This window comes from Ictalurus furcatus, chromosome 14 (assembly GCF_023375685.1).
Source record: "Ictalurus furcatus strain D&B chromosome 14, Billie_1.0, whole genome shotgun sequence".
NCBI lineage: Eukaryota > Metazoa > Chordata > Actinopteri > Siluriformes > Ictaluridae > Ictalurus > Ictalurus furcatus.
Genome location: NC_071268.1, coordinates 5,936,961 through 5,954,749, shown reverse-complemented (window position 1 = coordinate 5,954,749; position 17,789 = coordinate 5,936,961).

Genomic DNA, 17,789 nt, shown 5'->3' with positions numbered 1-17,789 from the left:
CCTTGGTGCTCTACTGCCACCTACTGGTGTGGCTTAGTGCTTAAACAACCTAGAGGACGGGCAAACTAATTAAAAAGTTCAAATTATTTTAGAGTAATATTCTGAACAATGACCTTTGGGGGCAAATTTAAACAATTCTTCGTTAGCACAAATACAACCCAAATACCGTAAAAGATGGGACAGTATAGAAAATGCAAAAAACAAACAAACAAAAAGTCATTTGAAAATTCATTTCACCCTGTATTATATTGAAAACATTATTAACACATTATTTGATGTTTTAGTTAGTGAATTAAGTAAAACACTTTGTGGTTCAGCAACTGCTGTCCACCTAATAGGAAAGAAAACTATGTTGAAGTGGACAGGAATTAAATTATAAAGTGTTACAATAGACAAAAGCTCATTTAACATGAAATTCAACTTTTGTTTCTTATCTGTCCACTCTTTTGGATTACCAGAAGGGTTCCCAATCATGGGAAGAATTTCTTTCTCAAGCCACTCAAGGATCAGTTTGAAGCACAAAGTTGAGTGATGCGTGTACTGCAGACAAAATTCTCTAATATGCACTTTACTAATTTCCCGCGAAAGAATACTATTTTCATATCTACCTTTTTCCCTTTTCCAAGTTCCACAAAAGTGTTTATCTTGCAGTAACTTTTCTGGATGTCAAGGTGCAGTCCACACTAATAAGCTTATGATCAGAATATGGTGTATAGCTGTATTTGCTACTCTATTTCTCAAATTATCTGATAAGTACATTCTATCTAACTGTGCTGCTGAAATCCTGCCCTCATTCACCTTTACCCATGTATATTACTGAAGGATTTTTTTGCTCTCCATATGTCTGTTAGATTAAAAGTTTCAGTGATATTAACTAAAACTGCAGATGATTGAACATGCGGTTCCTCTCCATTTCTGTCAAGAGACGAATCAAGTGTACAATTCCAATCGCCCCCCAAAATCAATAAATCACCATTCTGTTGTCTTAGAAACACTTTCAATTTGATAAAGATATTTATCCTATCATACCCTCTGTTAGGTGCATCGATATTGACACAAACAAAAGACAGACCATTAATCTCAGCTCTAACTGCGACTAGTCTCCCTTTAGGAGATGGGGGGGAAAGAACTGCAATTCCTGCACTCAGGTTAGTCCCATGACTGAGAACACACTCATCCTCCACCACCATCCCTAGTCAGCCTCATCACTGTAGGTTCCTTGCACGTCTAGATTGTTTTACCCTGAAATATTCTAGGATTGTGTGAGCCTTCCTCCTATCCGTCATCCCATCAACACTGAGGGAACCTACTCGTAAGGAAAAGAGAGATTAGAAAGACAAGTCAGGAAGAATGTTAGCCATAGTGTTTAGTTACGCACTCCCCTCTTTGGCCTCTTTTCCAGTTTTATGTCTCTGCCGAATTGCAGTTATGTACTTCATTAATAAAAAAAAACATTTCTGCTGTGATAGCTCCTAATAACTTCTCTAGATCTGGGAGAAAAAAAACCCCACTTACTTCAACACTTTTACCCTTAGTTTCATCAAGAAATTCATTCATTTGAGCCACAGTTTAAAAGTTTGTTACTTTTGTCACCTCTGGCCATTGTTCATCATCTCTCATGCTGTCATCAGTACATCTAGCTCATCTCCTGAATCTTCCTCTACTGCCTGTGCAGTTGTCTGAATCAATTTCTCAACTTTATCAGGAACATCACTTGAGTGCATAACAACAGCAGAGCTACAGCAAGCTTGCTCACTACTCTCCACATTAGCATCACTTTCACTCACCTCATCATACCACTTTGCCTCCTCTGAAGGCCTTTCTACTTGCCTCTTCGTCGCTTTGTTTGCTGTAACTTCCATGGTATCGGTGCTATTGTTAGACAATCCGTTTTCAGCTGCATCAACAGGCAACTGTTGTTCATTGTCTACCTGTTTATGTGGACAGAAGGACAGTTTGTGTCCTAAATCGCCACATTCAAAACAAGTTATTGGTGTTTGCATACAGCATATAGGAGCTCTCTCCGTGACTGACGACTGACGCGCTCAGGTGAAGTCAAGAACATAAATACCTGCCGTCTAAATGAGAGAACGTGTTTTTAACGCTGTATTTTTACATCCTAGTGGAATCATTTTTATGGGATTTTTCCGTATCGTGCCAATTCTTTAAGAATGGCATCTTTTTAAATGAAAGGCGGTACATTTGAAATGATTTTACAAAAAAGTGATTTTTGTAGCTGGAGTCGCTAAAGGAGTCACAGTCACATAACTTCCCCTAACCCAAAGGTTCCCAAACTTTTCCAGGGCAAGGCCCCCCAAATAGCATTAACATTTGACCGAGGACCCCCTTTTGCAAGATGTCTTTAAAACACATTAAAAAATACAGACTTTTCAATATATCCCCCTTTTTTATTAATAATTACATCTTACATCTTTACATTACATTATATTAGGAATTTATTGTGCATATGTGTGTGTGTGTGTGTGTTGTGTGTGTGTGTGTGTGTGTGTGTGGTTGTCTGAGAGTGAGAAAGAGAAAACATACTAGTGGGAGGGATGGGCATACCAAATTGTTGAGGCCCCCCGGGCGCCCCCTGGTGGCCCCCAAGGGGGCATGGCCCCCACTTTGAAAACCACTGCTCTAACCCATATTTCATTCTCGGTCAATTGATTAACAAGCTGCTCTCTTTTCAAAAACACTACGATTGCTTTATTCATTCACGATGCTGAGAGGATATTATCAAAACCGACTATCTTTCCTACCACCACCAGCAATTCCTCCATGCTCACACCGAGCTCAGGCACACACCTGCACCCATTAAGCCGGGGACAAGTGTGGGAGTCCCTGTACAGGGTCAGCCTCCATACCGACACACAAAAAGGCCGCGGTCAGCTTAAGATATACGGTACTTTCTGACTCTGTTAAAATTCTGCCACAAAGAAGGGAAAAGTAAGAGAAAGAAACCGAAAAAACAGTCTTTCATGTACGCTCTCACCAACATGCTTCACTTGCTCCACTACACTCGAGCATGCACACACAAGCGAGAGAGAGTTGGGGTTTTTTTGTTTTTGGTTTTTTTTTTTACATTTTTAACAGTCCTTTATTTTAACCATTCATGAAGTGTCTATCGTTCTTACATCAAATAAATAGTATTTCTAAATACCTGAATGCTTAAATAAATAGATAGATAAAACAAAATAAATAGTTAAATGAATTAATGAGCGGTAAATACATACACAAGCATGTGCTTTGAAATTAATAATAATTTTGTTTAAAAAGTCAAATAAAACCTTATTTGTACAACACGTTTCACATAAGGACATAAATATTACCTTTTAAAGCATTCAATTTAAGAGCAAGTGCTTCTGTTAAAAAATTTTAATTAGTTTAGATTAATGATTCACAACATAAAACCTTGCCCTGCCTCCAAACCTTACAGAAGTCCGGCAGCCTGTGTGTCATTTTCGAGTAAACAAATTCAATCAAAAGGGTTTTTAGTATCAGTTCTGGGTTCAGTGGTCCACTGACTTTCATTTAATTTAATTTTGTGTGAGCCAGATAGCTAGTTTGGCCTGGCCTATTATAAAATTAAGCACGCAGATATTTTCTTTCTGTGCAACTGCATATTTAGGACAAAAAATATACAGGCTCTCTGTTAGTATTTGACCCAACCTCCCCATCCATAATCCCAGTGTATTAAACTCTGCTGCTAGTATGTCACATCATAAGAAAGGGTAGTCTATTGTTTCCTCTCCATCACAAAATGGGCATGTTGTAGCTATGGTGGAGTCATGCGCCATGTGTCAGCCCCATGCACAACCCTTCACTGTAGATCAGCTGTATGCTTCTCTATGGGGGACTTGTACAGGGACCTCCAGCAGCCTTGTGGGGAAGAGCCTGGCACCAGTAGATCCGACTACCTCGACTCCTTCACTCCAGCCAGAGAGTTGGATGACGTTCACACTGACCGCATACAAGGTCTTTTTGGAAGCGTTTTCAATGTCCGTGAGCTGTGGTGTGCTAAAAGAGAGTAGTTTTCCGTGTTCTCCCTCCTGCTGTTCAACCGCTGCAGAAATGGATAGGGAGGGGAAAGCATTGCCAGTCTCCTCCAGATCCCTGCTCTAGAGCCACCCTAAACACTGGAGGCAGTGCTAGGATCACCTCTCCCAGCATCTCCTGCAGCAGACAACTAGGGCTGCAACTAACAATTATTTTTATAATCGATTAGTTTCTTCAATTATTTTGTTTTATTAATCGGATAGGGCAAACTTTCAGTACCGTTTATTTCGTATATTTAAAATAAAATCCACAAACTGAGTATTACAAATATAAACTTCAGACTAAAACTTTACGCAACTGTTTGTCCAATTATATAAGACTGAAAAGAACCCAATACGCGGAGACACACAACAGAATATATATTATTCATTTAGAACTGTAGTTTAATTCAGTGCTTTTTGTGCATCCATGAAAATAATGCAGAAATACAAATAATATCTTTATATATATATATATATATAATATAAACATAAGTTTGTGCTCGTGCATCATGGTTTGATCCTCGTGGTGCTTAATATAAAATGTCCCCTGCCTTAGAGGACTTGGAGGTCGAACACTTTCTTCCTCAGTCACTTGACGATTTCAGCTCCGTCTGATGGTGATCAGAGCAATGGGAGTAAAAAGTGAAGGCCACACAGGGGTTAGCATCAACATTGAATCAAGGAAAACATGTTTAACCATCTCTGGGAACACGCACAATGACAATGCATCCAGGATAATGACAAAGTCATTAAGGACATGTGAAAGCTATACTTAACATATTAATTTTAAGTTAATAATTTGCTTTCAGTCTATAATGTGGGTACCATGGTTGCTGTATACACTATAATTGTGTTTTAGCACATAAAAAAACCAATAATAACATGAACAAGTGCATTACAAAGTGAAAATACAATATATTACATTTGCAGTTTTAAACAGATATAGGACAAGTTTCATTTTCACCTGGAAGGGTTTAGCATCTTCATCTCCCGAGTGACATCAGCAGAGTTTATTTAAAGCACAGGTGTAAGGAAGCAGTAAGGAGACACTGACCTAACACACACACACACACACACACACACACACACACACACACACCTTCTCATCTGAAGATTGCAGGTTATCAGACTAGATTTCCATATTTGTTGTCTTAGCTCTAAAACAGACCTCATAATAAGGCATTTATATTTATGTCTACAGACAACTGACAAAAAAAAAAAAAAAGAATGTGGCCAGGGTTGTCTGTGATACTGCACATTCTCTTGACTCCATTTTCTTCCTTCAAGGGTGAGACATTTCAGGGGATGAGAAGCAGTAAAATTCATTATAGTGCTCCTGCTGTAATACAGTCAATAATACAACTGTTATAAACAATTACTTTTAAGTTATCAATATGATAAGCTCTCTGTATCATGTACATACTGTGTTAAATTGGGATTTCATGTCTGCAAACAATGTGGAAACACTACCTTTGAATTTCTGTTATTATGTTTTACTTAAGGTTGTGTTTGATAATTGCACTGGTATCTACTAAGTGAATAACCACACTTTATGCATTATCACTTAATTCTTCTTCTACCTCCAAGTGCTTTTCAGAAAAAAAAGAAAACATTAATGGCTGAAGGAACACATTTAATTAAGGAATAGCAATCAGCTTTTTCAGTCCTGAGCTGTTTCTCATTACACAGATGAAGAGTACAGTGCAATACACATAGCATAAACCTAGAGTGTATGCCAACAAGGAGGGTGTGCCTGTTTAAAAAAAAAAAAAAATTTTAAAGTGTACACAGTGTTTACAAAGACAGGCAGTATAAAGCAAACCCCCAATGTACATAGGAGAGTGGGGCAGTGACTTGATTATACAGAGGAGAGTGGGGCAGTGACTGAACTGTACAGAGGAGAATGGGGCAGTGACGGGACTGTACAGAGGAAATTGGGGTAGTGAGGGGACTGCATAGAGGAGTGTGTGAATGCTGGGCAGTGTGGGGACTGCACAGCTGAGAGTGGGGCAATAAGGGGACTGGACAGAGGAGAGTGGGGCAGTGAGGGGACTGTACAGAGGAGAGTGGGGCAGTGAGGGGACTGTACTAAGGAGAGTGCGGCAGTGAGGGGACTGTACTGAGAAGAGTGGGGCAGTGAGGGGACTGTACAGAAGAGAGTGGGGCAGTGAGGGGACTGGACAGAGGAGAGTGTGGCAATGAGGAGACTGGACAGAGGAGAGTGGGAATGCTGGGCAGTGGGGGGACTGCTCAGAGGAGAGTGGGGAACTGAAGGGACTGTAGAGAGGAGAGTGGGGCAGAGAAGGGACTGCATAGAGGTGTGTGAATGCTGGGCGGTGCGGTGACTGCACAGCAGAGAGTGGGGCAGTGAAGGGACTGGACAGATGAGAGTGGGGCCGTTTAGGGGACTGGACAGAGGAGAGTGTGGCCTTGAGGGGACTGGACCGAGGGAAGTGCTGCAGTTAGGGGACTGGACCGAAGAGAATGTGGCAGTGAGGGGACTGGACCGAGGAGAGTGTGGCAGTAAGGGGACTGGACAGAGGTGAGTGTGGCCGTGAGGGGACTGGAGCGAGGAAAGTGCAGCCATGAGGGGACTGGACAAAGGAGAGTGGGAATGCTGGGCAGGGGGGACTGCACAGAGGAGAGTGGGGCAGTGAAGGAACTTTACAGAGGAGAGTGGGGCAGTGAAGGGACTGTAGAGAGGAGAGTGGGGTAGTGAAGGGACTGTAGAGAGGAGGGTGGGGCTGCTGGGCAGTGAGGGGACTGGACAGAGGAGAGTGGGAATGCTGGGCAGTGGGGGGACTGCACAGAGGAGAGTGGGGAAGTGAAGGGACTGTAGAGAGGAGAGTGGGGCAGAGAAGGGACTGTAGAGAGCAGAATAGGGCTGCTGGGCAGTGTGGTGTTTGGACAGATGAGAGTGGGGCTGCTGGGCAGAGCGGGGACTGTATAGAGGAGAGTGGGGCTGCTGGGCAGTGTGGGGACAGAGGAGAGTGGGGCAGTGAGGGCACTGGACAGAGGAGAGTGGGGCAGTGAGGGGACTGGACAGAGGACAGTGGGGCCAGTCAGGGGACTATCCAGAGGAGAGTGGGGCCAGTCAATGGACTGGACAGAGGAGAGTGGGGCTGCTGTGTAGTGAGAGGTTTGGACCGAGGAGACTGTGAATGCTGGGCAGTGGGGGTACTTCACAGAGGAGAGTAGGGCAGTGAAGGGACTGCAGAGAGGAGAGTGGGGCAGTGAAGGGACTGCAGAGTGGAGAGTGGGGCAGTGAAGGGACTGTAGAGAGGAGAGTGGGGCAGAAGGGACTGTTCAGAGGAGAGTGGGGCAGTGAGGGGTTTGCACAGAATAGCGTCGTAATGCTGTGGTGTGAGGGGAGTACACAGAGGAGAGTGGGGCAGTAAAGGGACTGTACAGAAGAGAGTGGGGTTGCTGTGCAGTGAGGGTTTTGGACAGAGGACAATGGGAATGCTGGGCAGTGGGGGTATTTCACAGAGGAGAGTAGGGCAGTGAAGGGACTGCAGAGAGGAGAGTGGGGCAGTGAAGGGACTGTAGAGAGGAGAGTGGGGCAGTGAGGGGACTGTACAGAGGAGATTGGGGCAGTGAGGGGACTGTACAGAGGAGAGTGGGAATGCGGGGCAGTAGGGGGACTGTAGAGAGGAGAATGGGGCAGTGAGGGGACTGTACAGAGGAGAGAGGGGCAGTGAAGGGACTGTAGAGAGGAGAGTGGGTCAGTGAGGGGTTTGCACAGGATAGAGTCGGAATGCTGTGCTGTGAAGGGACTGCACAGAGTAGAATGGGGCAGTGAAGGAGGAAGAGAAAAGTGGGGCAGTGAAGGAGAGAGGAGAGTGGGGCTGCTGGGTAGTGTGGGGACTGTACAGAGGAGAGTAGGAATGCTGGGCAGTGGGGGGACTGCACAGAGGAGAGTGGGAATGCTGGGCAGTGGGGGGACTGCACAGAGGAGAGTGGGGCAGACAAAGGACTGTAGAGAGGAGATTGGGGCAGTTAGGGGACTGTACAGAGGAGAGTGGGGCAGTGAGGGGACTGTACAGAGGAGAGTGGGGCAGGGTGGGGACTGTACAGAGGAGAGTGGGGCCAGTCAGGGGACTGTCCAGAGGAGAGTGGGGCCAGTCACAGGACTGCCCAGTGGAGGGTGGGGCCAGTCAGGGGACTGTACAAAGGAGATTGGGGCAGTGAGGGGACTGTACAGAGGAGAGTCGGGGCAGTGAGAGGTTTTCAACGGATAGAGTCAGAACGCTGTGCTGTGATGGAAGTGCACAGATTAGAGTGGGGCAGTGTGGGGACTGTATAGAGTAGAGTGGGGCAGTGCGGGGACTGCCCAGAGTAGAGTGGGGCAGTGCGCGGACTGCCCAGAGTAGAGTGGGGCCAGTTTGGGGACTGCCCAGATGAGAGTGTGGCCAGTCAGGGGACTGTCCAGAGGAGAGTGGGGCCAGTCAGAGGACTGCCCAGAGGAGAGTGGAGCCAGTTAGGGGACTGGACAGAGGAGAGTGGGGCTGCTGTGTGGTGAGGGGTTTGGACGGTAGAGACTGTGAATGCTGGGCAGTGGGGCTACTGCACAGAGGAGAGTGGGGAAGTGAGGCGACTGTACAGAGTAGAGTGGGGCAGTGAGGGAACTGTACAGAGTAGAGTGGGGCAGTGTGGGGACTGTACAGGGGAGAGTGGGGCAGTGAGGGGTTTGCACAGAGTAGAGTGGGACTGCATGGCAGTGAGGGGACTGCAGAGAGGAGAGTGGTAATGCTGGGCAGTGATGGGACTGTACAGAGGAGACAGGCTGCTGGGCAGTGAAGGGATTGTAGAGGGGGGGCAGTGAGGGGACTGCACAGAACAGAGTGGGGCAGTGAATGGACTGCACCGAGAAGAGTGGGGCTGCTGGTCAGTGAGGGGATTGTAGAGAGGGGGGCAGTGAGGCGACTGCACAGAAGAGAGTGGGGCAGTGTGGAGACTGCACACAGGAGAGTGGGGCAGTGAGGAGATTGGGAATACTAGACAATGAGGGGACTGTACTGAGGAGAGTGGGGCTGCTGTGCAGTGGGGGAATTGCACAGAGAAGAGTGTGGCATTGAGGGAACTGCACTCTCCCTCCACTCTCCTCTGTGTAGTTCCCTCACTGCCACCTTTCTCCTCTTTAAAGTCCCCTCACTGCCTCACATCCCCACTCTCCTCTGTGCTTTTCCCCTCACTGCCCACCATCCCCACAACCCTCTGTGCAGTCCCGTCACTGCCCGACCTCTCCACTTTCCTCTGTGAAGTCCCCTCTCTGACCAGCTTTCCCACTCTCCTCTGTGCCGTCCCCTCACTGCACCACTCTCTGTGCAGTCCCCTCACTGCCCCACTCTCCTCTGTGCAGTCTCTTCAGTGCCCCACTCACCTGTGTGCAGTCCCCTCACTGCCCAGCATTCTTACGCTCCTCTGTACAGTCCCCTCACTGCTCCACTCTCCTCTGTGCAGTCCCCTCACTGCCCCACTGTTTTCTGTACAGTCCCCTCAATGCCCCACACTCCTCTATACAGTCCCCTCACTGCCCATCATCCACACTCTCCTCTTTGCAGTCCCCTCACTCCCCAGCATACTCACTCTCCTCTGTGCAGTCCCCTCACTGCCCCACTCTCCTCTCTGCAGTCTCCTCACTGCCAAGCATCCACACTATCCTCGGTGCAGTCCTCTCACTGCCCCATTCTCCTCTGTGCAGTCCCCTTAATGCCCCACTCTCCTCTTTGCAGTCCCCTCACTGCCCAGCATTCCCACTTTCCTCTGTGCAGTCCACTCACTGCCCCTCTCTCCTCTGTGCAATTCGCTCACTGCCCAGCATTCCCACTTTCCTCTGTGTAGTCTCCTCACTGCCCAGCATCCCCACTCTCCTTTAAGCAGTCCCCTCACTGTCCAGCATCCTACCTTTCCATTGTGCAGTCTCCACAATGCCTAACATCCCCACTCTCATCTGTGCAGTACCCTCACTGCCCCACTTTCTTCTGTGCAGTCTTATCACTGCCCAGCATTCTCACTCTCCTCTGTACAGTCCGCTCACTGTCCCACTCTCCTGTGTGCAGTCCCCTCACTGCACATCATTCTCACTGTCCTCTGTACAGTCCCCTTACTGCCCAGTAGCTCCACTCTCCTGTGTACAGTCCCCTCACTGCCCAGCATCCACACAGTTCTCTGTGCAGTCCCTCACTGCCCACTATCTCCGCTCTCCTCGGGGCAGTTCCCTCATTGCCTAGCATCCCTGCTCACCTTTCTGCAGTCCCCTCACTTCCCACCATCCCCACTCTCCTCTGTGCAGTCCCCTCACTCCCCAGCATCCCCTCTCTCCTCTGAACTGTACAGGGGAGAGTGGGGCAGTGAGGAGAGTGGGGGCAGAGAGGTGACTGGACAGAGTAGAGTGGGGCAGTGAGGGGACTTTAGAGAGGAAAGTTGGGCAGTGAGCGGACTGCACAGAGGAGAGGAGAGCAGTGAGAGGACTGTAAAAAGGAGAGTGGGGCAGTGAGAGGACTGTATGGAGGAGAGTGGGGCTTCTGGGCAGTGAGGGTACTGCTCAGAGGAGAGTGGCATTGCTTGGCAGTGAGGGGACTGTACAGAGGATAGTTCGGCAGTGAGGGGACTGCACAGAGGAGAGTGGGGCAGTGAGGGGACTGCACAGAGGAGAGGAGAGCAGTGAGAGGACTGTAAAAAGTAGAGTGGGCCAGTGAGGGGACTGTATATAGGAGAGTTGAGTAGTGAGAGGACTGTACAGAGGAGAGTGTGAATGCTGGCTTGTGACTGGACTATACAGAGGAGAGTTGGGCTGCTGGGCAGTGACGTGACTGTGCAGAGTAGAGTGGGAATGCTGCGCCTTGAGAGGACTGTACAGAGGAGTGTGGGAATGCTGGGCAGTGAGGAGAATGTACTGAGGAGAGTGGGGCTGCTTGGCAGTCAGAGGACTGTACGGAGGAGAGTGGAGTAGAGAGGTGACTGAGACTAGGACAGTTGTGGGACTGTTCAGAGGAGCGTGTGAATGCTGGGCAGTGCGAGGACTGCACAGAGGAGAGTGGGGCAGTGTGGAGACTGCACACAGGAGAGTGGGGCAGTGAGGAGAGTGGGGCAGTGAGGCAACTGTACAGAGGAGACTGGGCAGTGAGGAGACTGTACAGAGGAGAGTGGGGCAGTGAAGGGTTTGCTCAGAGTTGAGTGGGGCTTTTGGGCAGTGAGGCGACTGCACAGAGGAGAGAGGGGCTGCTGTCCAGTAGGGGGACTGTACAGAAAATTATGGTAATGCTGGGCAGTGCAAAGACTGCACAGAGGAGAGTGGGCTGCTGGGCAGTGTGGGGACTGTACAGAGGAGAGTGGGGCAGTGAGTGGACTGTATGGAGTAGAGTGGGGCAGTGAGAGGTTTGTATGGAGTAGAGTGGGGCTGTTGGGCAGTGAGGGTACTGCATAGCGGAGAGTGCAGCAGTGAGGAGACTGCACAGAGAGTGTGGCAGTGAGTGAACTGTACGGAGGAGAGTGGCTCTACTCGGCAGTGAGGGGACTGCACAGAAGGGAGTGGTCATTGATAGGACTGCACAGGAGGTTTAGTGGGGTAGTGAGAGGACTGTATAGAGGAGAGTGGGGCAGTGAGCGGACTGTACACAGAGGAGTGTGTAACAGTGAGCAGACTGTACAGAGGAGAATGGGAATGCTGGGCAGTGAAGTGACTGTACAGAGGAGTGTGGGGAAGTGAGGGGACAATATAGATGCGTTGAGACAATATAGAATAGAGCGCTGAGAGTACTGAATAGAGGAGAGTGGGATTGCTAGGCAGTGAAGGCACTGTACAAAAGAGAGTGGGAATGCTGGGCATTGAAGACACTGTAGAGAGGAAAGTGGGGCAGTGAGGGGACTGCACAGAGGAGAGTGGCGCAGTGAGTGGACTGTATGGAGGAGAGTGGCAATGCTTGGCAGTGAGGGGACTGTACAGAGGATAGTTGGGCAGTGAGGGGACTGTATAGAGGAGAGTAGAGCAGTGAGAGGACTGTACATATGAAAGTGGGGCTGCTGGGTAGTGTGGGGACTGTCCAGAGGAGTGTGGGGCAGTCAGGGGACTACAGAGAGGAGGGTAGGTCAATGAGGGACTGTCCAGAGGAGAGTAGGTCAGTGACAGGACTGTACAGAGTAGAGTGGGCTGTTGTGCAGTGATGGATCTGCACAGATGAGAGTGTGGCACTGATGGGACTGTACAGAGGAAAGTGGGAATGCTGTGAACTGAGGGATCTGTACAGAGGAGAGTGATGCTGATGGGCAATGAGGAGAATGTACAAAGGAAAGTCGGGCAGTGAGGGGACTGAATAGATGAGAGGAGAGCAGTGAGAGGACTGTAATGTGGAGGGAGCAGTGAGGGAATGCTGCCCCACTCTCCTCTGTGCATTCCCCTCACTGCCTAGCATTCCCACAAAATTAATCGCGATTCTCATTGTAAGCATATTATTATATATTTATAGTTCACACAAAATTCCATCACAGCATAAAATGACTTTTTGTTTCAGACTGTGGCAGATGTAAATGAGGAGGGGAAATTATACATGTGTCAGATTTTTTGACAAGAAACACTTCTGCATAGGATACACCTATGTATTCTTCGCTCCTAGCTCTTCTGGAAGCTTCCTCACTCCTTGTTCCTCGCCTTCTCGTGGTGCAATTAGAGAACTGATATGCCGTTCAAGATGGTTGATGTTGATCGATTTCCGGGTCACAGGCTGGAGGACGGAGGAGCGAGGAAACAAGGATGCATCAATTTGAGTATTGAGAGGCACCCATATTTTTAATTCACTTAAAGTCCTGTGCGTGTAAAACATGTGACTTCTATTTTATTTAAGCTTTTTTCATGTTATTCATATGAAATTTTCACCAGACATCAGTATTAACTCAAGAAATCCACACATATAATGAAATCCAAACATTAGAGTCCATAAATAAAGATATGTGTAATAAAGAGGAACGGCACAGAAAAAAAGTATTGAACACACTAACTGAAATTTATTTAATACTTAGTGGAGAAGCCTTTGTTTGTAACAACAGCTTCAAGACACTTTCTGTATGAAGAAATTAATGGGCCACAGTATTCAGGTGTAATTTTGGCCCATTCTTCTAAACACATTGTCATTAAATCTTGTTTAATTGGATTCAAGTTAGGTGACTGACTGGGCCATTGTAATGCCTTGATTTTTTTCTCTCAAACCAATTGAGAGTTTCCTTTGCTGTATGCTTTGGATCGTTGTCCTGCTGGAAGGTCCACCCATGTCTCATCTTCATCATCCTGGTCGATGGCAACAGATTCTTCTCAAGAAAGAGCTCCATTCAATGTTCCTTCAATTATATGAAGTCTGCCAGTACCATGCGATGAAAAACAGCCCCACACCATGATGTTCCTACCACCAAACTTCACTGTTGGTATAGTGTTTTTAAGGTGATGTGCAGTGCCATTTCTTCTCCAAACATGGTGTGAGTATGACAACCAAAACATAAAATTTTGCTGTCGTCTGACCAGACTACACTCCCTGTATTTCATAGGCTTGTCCAAATGAGTTGTAGCAAACTTTAAACAAGCTTCGACATGCCTCTTCTTTAGTAATGGAGTCTTGCAGGGTGAGATTGAGCATGATTGAGCAGCTGACAGCTGGTAACAATTAATACACACCCTCGAAAAACAACCAATGACTAAACAAGGAGGAGACAGAACAGAAACCAAAACAAACGCACGTGTCCATTGTAAACAAAGTCCCCATAGTTCTTACGTAATCCACAAGCGTGTGCTCGCTCTGGTTCGTGCACACGCATGCCGCCACACCATCTGCAGGGGAGATCGTGACATTACCCATCATGAGATGTTTCTTGTGTGACACCTTGGTAATGAAAAGCCTTTTTCTAGACCATCAATTTACTAACCCAACTTATATTAATTTGCACAGATAGGAGGTATAATTACTTATGGATTTCAGCTGGTTCATTGAAGAACTATTTTTTCTTAGCATGTTCAATACTTTTTTCCTGTGTCATTCTTTTGTCTTTAATTTATTTATTCATTTACATGTGATTCATTTACATGTGATTCATTTACATGTGATTCATTTTCATGAGATTCATTTTCATGAGATTCATTTTCATGTGATTCATATTCAAGTGATTCATATTCATGTGATTCATTTACGTATGATTCATTTACATGTGATTCATTTACTAATTTGCTTCTCTTTAAATCCAGTTTAAATACAGTTTTAGACTGTAATATTACAAAGGTCTTTCCAGATTATTACTTGCTACACTGTATGAGATAACCCCAGTAAAATTGCCTGAATTCTATAATATAATTTGTTCACCATGTTAGGTTGAAATCCTCAAAAAACAGATTCGCAATGAAATAACATTACTCTGTACCAATTCACATCCTTCAAAGCATTGGCATGTTCTGCTTATTCTCACAATCCTCCAAACACCCACACACCCAAAGTCTCCATAAACAAATGAGACAGCAGTGTATCCTACAAAAACCGAATGTTGTCCACAATGTGAAAACAACTCGGAGAGTAAGCTGAACTAACCAACAAAATTACCAAGACTGATAAACAGTCTGCCCACAATAATAAATATAATGTCCTTACCTTTTAAAGACTTGTAACAAATAATATAACAGTGTAGCACGTAAAGCCGAGGAGATAACACTAATAAAATTAAACAGAAACTCTAACCCGGTCAGACCATCAAAACAGAGAAGCACATTAATACAGAAGTACATTTTAAGAGGAGTAAGTCCACAAAATCTAGGTGGAGTAATGCAATGACAATATCTTCAATAAAAATCCGAATTCTGAAGAACTGGAAGGCCGAGTGCAAAAAAAATAATAATAGAAGAGCGAAAAAGACTCCGCTGTGTAGGTGATGCAGTTCACCCCGATATCAAGAGTTTAACATAGTCTCCTGCTTCCTCCGCTGAAATAAAGTCCTTCTGAACACCGTTATATGTAATGCGAAGCCGAGCTGGGTGAAGTATTCCATAGCGAGCGCCCTCAATACCAGGAAGTTGACACCAAACCTCGTCCCGGTGTCACGTATCGAGGTTGAGCCAGAAGCAAGTGCAGATAATGGCATTTATTGAAACAAATGTACTATGAAACAAAGACACTAAGACAACTTGGAATAACACTGTGGCATGACACAAAACACCGAGACACAAACAACAAGAGTCTAGGACAACGAAAGACATGCAAACAGTGCAGACAAGGACTATATATACACACGAGTGCTCATTAACCAAATGTGAGTCAGGTGCAGGTGGTCATGTGACAGCTAGTGCAGTGCAGTGGCTGATGAGAAGTGGAGTCCAGAGTTTCTTGATACATGACACCCGGGCTGTCTTGGCTGTGTAGTCAGGGAAAACGGAGATGGTCAAACCCCTCACTTTAATCCGCTATCGCACGGCGTAAAATGTCAACCCAGTCACTATGATAGTAGAATCTGCACACAATAGCTCGTGGTCGTTCACCAGGCTTGGGCTTCGGCTGAAGGGTCCGTTGGGAGCGGTCCAAAACCGGCTCCTTCTCCAGACCAAACGCTTCTTTTAACAAGGTCGCTACAGCAGCAGTTGTACATGTGTCTGTGCCCTCTGGAACTCCCACTATCCTAACGTTATTGCGCCGTGACCTCGACTCCAAATCCTCACATTTATTCTCTAATTGAGTCACAGTCAAACTGAGAGACTCAATAGTAGTCTTCATGTGAACTATGTCATCGGTGCAACCGGAGAGAGCGTGCTCCATTTCCCCAACAGTACCTTTCAGTGTTGATATGGTAGCCTCGGTAGCAACTTTATCACTAGCCAGCTGTGTCTTCACAGCCTGCAGGTCAAGCTGGATAGTAGACAGTGCTTCCCCAAGAATCTTCTGGAGCTCCTGGAGCTCCTTTTTAAAAATACCGGTGATGTCCTTCCTCAGTAGAGTCAGCAACTCAAGCCTGAGTGCGGTGAAGTCAGGGTCACCGCTCGGCGACGCGGATACAGGGGGAGAAGGAGCCTCACGACACGCACACTTGGCCTCAGTCGTGTCTGAATGCTACCACGAGTTTTCGTGTTCTTTCCAGACATTTTAACGTACCACAAAGTTAAAATTGCAAACAAGGAAACAGAGTAGAATAAGTCAAAATATATTGTATGACAGAAAAGTGCAAATTAATTACTATTTTAATTGAAATCAGCAGGAGCCTCCAACTTCGTGTCCTACTCCATCGAATTCCGAATTTGCATCCTTCCTGTGTCATTCCACTTAATTACACATAACTTCATTTATAGACTTTAATGTTGTGTATTCTTTATATTTGCAGATTTCCTGAGTTAATACTGATGTCTGGTGAAAATTTCATGTGAGTAACCTAATTGGATATATATTTACTGAAAAACATGTTGACACGTCCAATACTAATTTCCCCCACTGTATATATACTTATCATAATACACACACTGAGACTACTTGCTAAAAGTTGCCGAAGGCAATGACCACATGTGTAGGGTTTTTCAAGCCCACTGTTATGGTAGGGGATGGGATGGATGCTAGCTATCTCATTTAATGCCAATAGTATGAACTGGTTATAATAGATAGTGTTAACATTAGCTGAGACAAAATTTTAAATGCTTCACTGAACCACAAATTATTTATATTTAGGTTCTCATTTTTTGATGCTATGGAAACATTTCACACATGTCTCAAAGTTCAGTTTATCGTTAAAGCTTTACATACTGCCATTACATCGGATTGTCTCTGACTGTCCGCTATCTTTCCAAGTGGTGCTACATGTGCTGCAGAGACAAATGGGTGGAGCTAGAAGTCCAGTGAGGTGGAGCCAGACATCAATCTCCACCTATTTGGCTCTGGAATGAGCACCACTTGGTTAAAGCTGTACACGTGAATTTTGTTTGTCACGATTATGAAACGTCTGTCTCAACTGTTCAGCTCAGACTAATCATCACTGTACAGCTGCTGATGAGGAAACCGTAAAACAACTGTAATGTAAAAGCAAAACCGTTATAACCATAGATAAAGGTTTGTCATTACAATGTCGTGGTGCTGGATATGTCCTGAAAAAACTCTTAACGCTCTAAAATGCATGGTTATTTTTTCCTACCCAAACACCGGGTTGAACACATTGATTCATTTTATATTTGTACAGTGTTGGATAGTAACTTGTGTAACTTGTGTGTAACTTGAAGCATTGCAGATGTGGCAGACTTTGGGGCCTGTAACATTTGGAAGGGACTTCCACTGAAGGGAAATTGTAATGCTACAGCTTACAAAGACATCCTATTCAATTGTGTGCTTCAAACTTTGTGGCAACACTTTGGGGAAGGATGAGATCTTGGCCTTGCATAGACAATATTGCCATGAACGTCTCTCTTTCTCCAATGCAGCCTCGGCTCAGGTGTCTTCACTGGTGCTACTGCCTCCTCTTCCTGCAGCTCACAAAGAAGGTCATCAAGACTTTGGAGCTCATCATTGAGCTCTTGATGAACAATCAAGTTACCATAAGCTGTTCTTGGAGGTCTGAATCATTCATGGTGATGGGCAGAAACACAGACAGACAGTAGGACTCACAGCAAAGAGATGGACATATAAAACAAATATAGATGTAAACAGAGACTAAAAGTGAGAGGGAGGGAGAGAGAGAGAGAGAGCGCTACAGAGAGACTAACAAGTACACTGCAGCACAGACAGTTTAACAAGACGGGTGTGGCTCTTA